Source organism: Cuculus canorus, chromosome 2, assembly GCF_017976375.1.
Source record: "Cuculus canorus isolate bCucCan1 chromosome 2, bCucCan1.pri, whole genome shotgun sequence".
NCBI classification, from domain to species: domain Eukaryota; kingdom Metazoa; phylum Chordata; class Aves; order Cuculiformes; family Cuculidae; genus Cuculus; species Cuculus canorus.
In genome coordinates, this window is record NC_071402.1 from 96,445,657 (window position 1) to 96,451,656 (window position 6,000).

At 42.2% G+C, this 6,000-nt stretch overlaps 1 long non-coding RNA gene across 3 annotated transcripts in view; it reads right to left on the reverse strand.

The window, feature by feature from the left end:
• LOC128851344 (uncharacterized) overlaps nt 1–5,765 on the reverse strand; it is a 108,780-nt gene extending 103,015 nt beyond the window's left edge. For all 3 annotated transcript variants that reach the window (XR_008448699.1, XR_008448698.1, XR_008448700.1), the window contains exon 1: nt 3,550–5,765. This is a non-coding gene — a long non-coding RNA (uncharacterized LOC128851344). The remainder of the gene's footprint in view (nt 1–3,549) is intronic.
• Nucleotides 5,766–6,000: the final 235 nt, after the last annotated feature.

The following is a 6,000-nucleotide window of genomic DNA, read 5'->3' on the forward strand; positions in this document are numbered from 1 at the left end:
CCGCCTCTACTTTACGTATGACAATGATGGGTTCTATTGGCTTCTGCTACAACAGTGTTTGAAAGTATCATATGCCATGATAGAACAGACAAGGAGGAAATGGATGTTGCAGGAATGAGTTTCTAACTCAAAATGCATTGAATTGAATGGTGTCATCCTTCTTTCAGGAGTGTTTGACCACGTTACAGGAAGCAGTCTCATCTCTCTGACCTTGGTCAGTACTTTCACATTGCCATTGACCCCTACCTCAGCCACCAAGGCAGGAACTTCCAGACAATAGTGCTCCAGTTGTTGATAGTCCTGGACACGAATTCATCACCAAAAGGAACTTCCAGCTAGTAGTGCTCTGATTGTGAACATCCTGGATGGGATTGTGTTGCTGAGAGAATCTCCATCTGGTTGTGCTCCAGATGTGAAGGTCCCAGATATCCAACATGTCCATGGCATGCTAACTGGACATGAAGAATGTTGGAAGTGGTGAAACAAAAAATTCCAGCAGAAAGAAGTGGGTTGGCTCTTCCACTAAAGAATCCTATTAACACTGGTGGCCATTTTCCATAATTTGCAAGCCACATATACTATTACTAGCTTTCACCATATATAAACTCTACCTGTAGGGTTGTTCATGACCTAGGAAGAAGGAGGCCCGTGTGAACCCTGTAGGAAGGGCGGTAGATAGGACATGAAAAGGGAACTCTATAGTCATAATGTGTCATCTCCACCTGCTGACATTAACATACCATGCCTACAGATGTGGGCAGGGCATCTACCCTAATAGGAACATGAAAACTTTGTATGTTCAACAAACAGACTGGAATTTCAAGGTTAGAATGCTTAGTTGCCTGTTGCTGTTCATTAGAAGAAAATGTGTATTATTTAGTAGTGCAATTTTTCCACAAATTAATTCATTGTAATTACATTATTAGTAATCAAACTTGGGAGGGTCGGATATTTTACATATCCAGACATGCATACACCACACAAAAAAAAAACCTTTTTTTCACCTTGAACATTTATGACATCACTATGAACATTATGACACCATAACTTTATGAATATTAACAGTTCATAAAAGTAATACGAACCTTCTCATGACTAAACCATTTCACTGGGCTACTCTAAGGATGCAACGACACGTAATAAAAACGTGCTATATTTCATTTCTTATCCCAGTTTAAAGCCTGGGATATAACTCTCAGCCCTGGGCATTCTTTCATCTCCTTACTTGCAATCAACAATAGAAAGAGATCTACAATCCTGCCCATTTCATAAATTCTCTCCAGCACTACCATCTCTATAAGACAAAACAGTGTTCACATAGACTATGTGGAGCCAAACATGAGAATTCTATACTTGTACTGCATACAACTGTCACAAATTACTAAGTGTACATCCAACATGCAAATTTCTTTTTTATCCTGAAAATTCTGAAGGAAATATATTTTGAGTAAAGCATGTTAAGAGTTTCTGAACTGACACCATTGCATCTTCCATGGAAAAGGAACCATGCTACTGTATAGGCAGCATGGATCTCAGACAAAGACGGAAATAGTCCTCAAGGAACATTAGGGAAGAGGCTTCTACAGGTTACAGTAGGCCTGCCACTGGGAAGCAAAACCAAGTCATCAACTCATGCACCTTGCGGAGAGACTTATGTTTTCACTGTGAACACTCCACTAGAGCTTCTTCATCCATGCTACTGCTCATAGCATAGGCTGCATGAAAATATATCCTTTAGCCCTCTATCTTTTTGAATGAGCATAGAGGGCTCATGATAATTTAACCACACAAAAAACATTAACTTTTGATATACTGCCACCCAGCATCCCTCAGCCACAAAGTAAAAATGAAGAGAAAAAAAGGTTCAGAATAAGATAGCATGTTTGAATATATTCCTTTTATCAGAAACAAGATAAATGAAGCCTCAATAATGCAAATAAGTTCCAAAGATGAAAAGACATTTCTGAGTCTTAGACAGCTGTCACTGATGTACCCAGGTAAGCGTTTTACAGTACAGACAAAGAAAAACGTATCAAAGACTGTTTACAAATCAATAAACAGTTTTGAGCACATGAAAAGCTTTCAGTATAATGATTTATTGTATTTTTACCCTACAGGATTCTATCCTTCTTAGATAAAGCATATTCTATACAGGCAAACGAAGACAATGCTTCCCATATTTCCTTCTCAAGTCGCTGCCACCATCACAACATACAGCTAGTCCTGTTTTGGAAAATGGGAATTGTTTGTTTGTATTTCAAAGGAATGAGAAAAGCATAAAAAGCTTTAAACATGTCTCATAGGCATACTGGCCCACACTACTTCACCAAAAGAAGTCCTCCAAGTTCAAAACTGACTGCCAAGGCTGCATACATGACATTTGCTATTTCAGTTCCTATGGGAGGGTCCAGATAAGATCCTTATGGGCAAGGAATAATGCTACATAATCTCTAGCCAAATATTTCAGAGAATGTTATAAGCTTTACATTTTGGAAGTACTGACAATGGCTCTGATCCAGTAAAGCTCTAAAGAACATAATTCAAATGCTTTGCTAGATCATAACTGTAGCATGCAATGGGAGAGAACACAAATATCTGACCAGCACTAACACCGAAAGAGAGAACAGACAGGCACAGTGCCCATAACACAGGCTAAGAAAAATTAACACCAAAGTTTCAGGGTACGGACCTAGTCTTAAATACAATCTCATTCTGGTAGCGAGTCTCTATAAAGCTTCCTCTCAGTGCTTTTAGCAATATTTTCTGCCCAATCACATTTTAGTTTATGCATCTACACACACACCACCAGATAAAGTCAATCTGCAGATATACCACAGGTGATAGATTGCAGATCAAGAATGCTGAAGCAACAGAGGCACTAGAGCGAGCTCCATGCAGAGCCAATTCAGGTCTGATACAGTTCAGTAGCTCAGGCTGCATCCCAGACCACTGCAGATTCAAAGCCATACAAATACTTCCACGCAGCACGGAATATGAATGCAACCGAGTTTGCCTAGTTATCCCCGCACTAGTGGAGAGTTAGGTGGCGAAGTCCAGATGGATTTGAGAGACTCTCAGATGGAGTTAGTGCTATTAAACCCAGACTGAAATCAATCTGAGCCTTTGGTTCAGTATAGCACAAATCCAGCCCGGATCCAGGACTGTAGCTGGGCTCCTCTCTGTGCGCTATGAGGCCCAGCACACAGGCTCTAAATGGTGTTGCAGTTTGCACACTGAATCAGTACTGCCGGTTTGTTACCAACCCTGCCAATGCCTCTGTGTAGACACTGGCTGTGCTGGGTTCTGCAGCATACCTGGTTACAGAAACATAGCGTATACACACCCAAACAGGAACAGATCTAGTTCAGCAAGACTTAACACTTTAGTTCCACAGGGCAAGAAAGCAACTGGACCGCATCCAGGCTTATACACAGTGCTAGATGTTCCAGACTCACACTGGCTCCTGATGAACTAATCGGACATCATTGCAACATACTCTTTTGCTCACATCAGAGTTTCCACAGGGCTCCCCTCCCCAGCATCACTTACGGTAGTTTGCTGTGTCCTCTTTGTGCAAGACCCAGCTCTCCTGGCTGTCCTGAGTCTAGATGTTGCTCCCTAAGAAAACGCATTGTAAACATATAAGATGTGACTACATAAAAAACAGAGCCTGAGATGTAAAAGCATCACAACACCAATGCAACAGAAACACCAAAATTAGCATAAGTTACTCCAAATAAATCAGAATGGATACACTATGATTGCATTATACAGAGACCATCTTTATATCAAGATACCAGCATACCAGCTTAGTTTTTTCGTATCTAAAGCAGTCAGTTGCAATGAGTTATAATTTGTTATAACAATGTTAATAAGTTAAAAGCACAAAGGCACAATTAGAATCACATTAAAATATTCTGTAATTTTGGAAAATTAATGTTTCACCGAGTCTTCATTGTTATGGATAAATTGAGTCAGAACTGTGCTGTTCCTATACTGTGCTAACAACTATTAGTGTTAAGCTTTTGGAACCATATGGAAAGCTATCAATTTTTTCTCCTTAAGTAGGATTCTCATCACTTTGTTTAATATCACTACAAATTACACAGACTAATATTTATAGATGGTTTCATGTAGGAACTGTGAATCAACAAACTGCAAGGCAATAGGTAGCAACTATTCATTCTCAAAGCGTGAGCTACCTGCCCGGAGGGCTGTACAGAAAACCAAGTGGCTCTCTCACTTCCAATCTCTCATTTGATTCAGTGCCCCTCTGGAGCTTAGGGAAGTCACACGGGGCCAAACTGCAGCAATATCAAACTGAAGCATAAGCAGTTCCTGAATATAGTAATAATAATAATAATCACAGGACTGGCTTCAAAAGTTACAAGATCTTTTAATCTTATATTGTAGGCTCATTTTATTTGTCTCCTGCTGCTTCTACCTCAAGTTTCAGTCAACTCAGAGTTCAAAAGTTTTCATTATGAACACTATAGAAACATATCTATTTGATCAATGAAAATGAATGTTTGCAAAGTTTGACATCAGCTCTAGGTCTTTCACAATGACATGGAGGATTTCAAGTTTCTGGGATGAGTTTAGAAAGTTTAGAGCTTTTAAGTTTTCAAAACATTCAGTATTAGATTTTCATGTACTTGACCACACTACAAGAGCAAAAACAGTTTATGCTTGGACAGCTAAAACCAGTTTTAAAAAGCACTCAGCACAGAGCAGTCTCATATGCTGTTTCCATGCAGTCCTTCCAGTCTCAAAAAGTGAATCACTCAACTACAGAGCTGCAGAGCAGAGGACCAGAATGGCCAGAGTCAGAATGGATTCCACATGGGGGAGATTAAAGGAACATATTTTCTCCAGCGTGAAAAGAAAAAAAGAAAAAAACTGGGGAGAATATGGTAGAGATTGGCAAAATCAGTAATTGTGTCAAAAAGGTGAATACAGAAGTTATTCACTCTCTCATAACACGAGAATTAGGAGGTGCCAGCCATAATTATCAGCTGACATTTTTAGAGCAATTGAAACGAACTTTTTGTTCCTTTAACACTAGATGAAACTGTGGAACTCATTGCCACCAGATGCCACTGACACCAAAGAATAACAGAACATAAGTATTTGCACAGAAAGGTTGATGGGATATTTATTAAATACAATGGCTGCCACCTGTGAGCCAGAAATTCCTCTAACCACCCAGTCCTACAGATGCTGGACCAGTCGTAGGCCAGGCCAAGCTCCTGGTTGCTTTTGCTGGGCAGGTCTCTAGAGGGCATAGTGCAGGCAGCCCTGCCCAGCAGCTCCTCAAGGCAGCTCCTGAGGTGGGCTCCTAACAGCACCCCACAAGACTCAGCCATCAGCTGCAGACCAGCATGCCATCTCCTCCTCGGAGCGTAGCACCTCCTAGCAAAAACCACCTCCTTCCTTTAGATATCTGGTTCACAACCTGCCTGAGGCTGTCAGCCATGGGCTTCTGTGGCCCTTTTTCCCCCATGGCTAACAGCCTGCTCAATATCAGCCACCTCATTTGTGGCCTGTTTGGGCCACCCAAGCTTCCCAGGACCCAGCACCACTACCAACAGCACCACCAGCAGCAACACTAGCACCAGCATCACTAGCACCACTGCCAGCAGCAGCACCACCACCAGCAGCACCACTAGCACCACCACCAGCAGCAGCAGCACAAGTAGCACCACCACTAGCACCAGCACCAGCAGCACCACTAGCAGCAGAACTACCACCACCACCAGCAGCAGCACCACCACCAGCAGCAGCACCACCACTAGCAGCAGCGCCACCAGCAGCACCAGCACCAGCAGCACCACCACCAGCATCACCACCACCACCACTAGCACCACCACCAGCAGCAGCACCAACACCACCACTAGCACCACCACCAGCAGCAGCACCAACACCACTAGCACCACCACTAGCACCAGCAGCACCACCACTAGCAGCAGCACCAACAGCAGCAACACCACCACTAGCAGC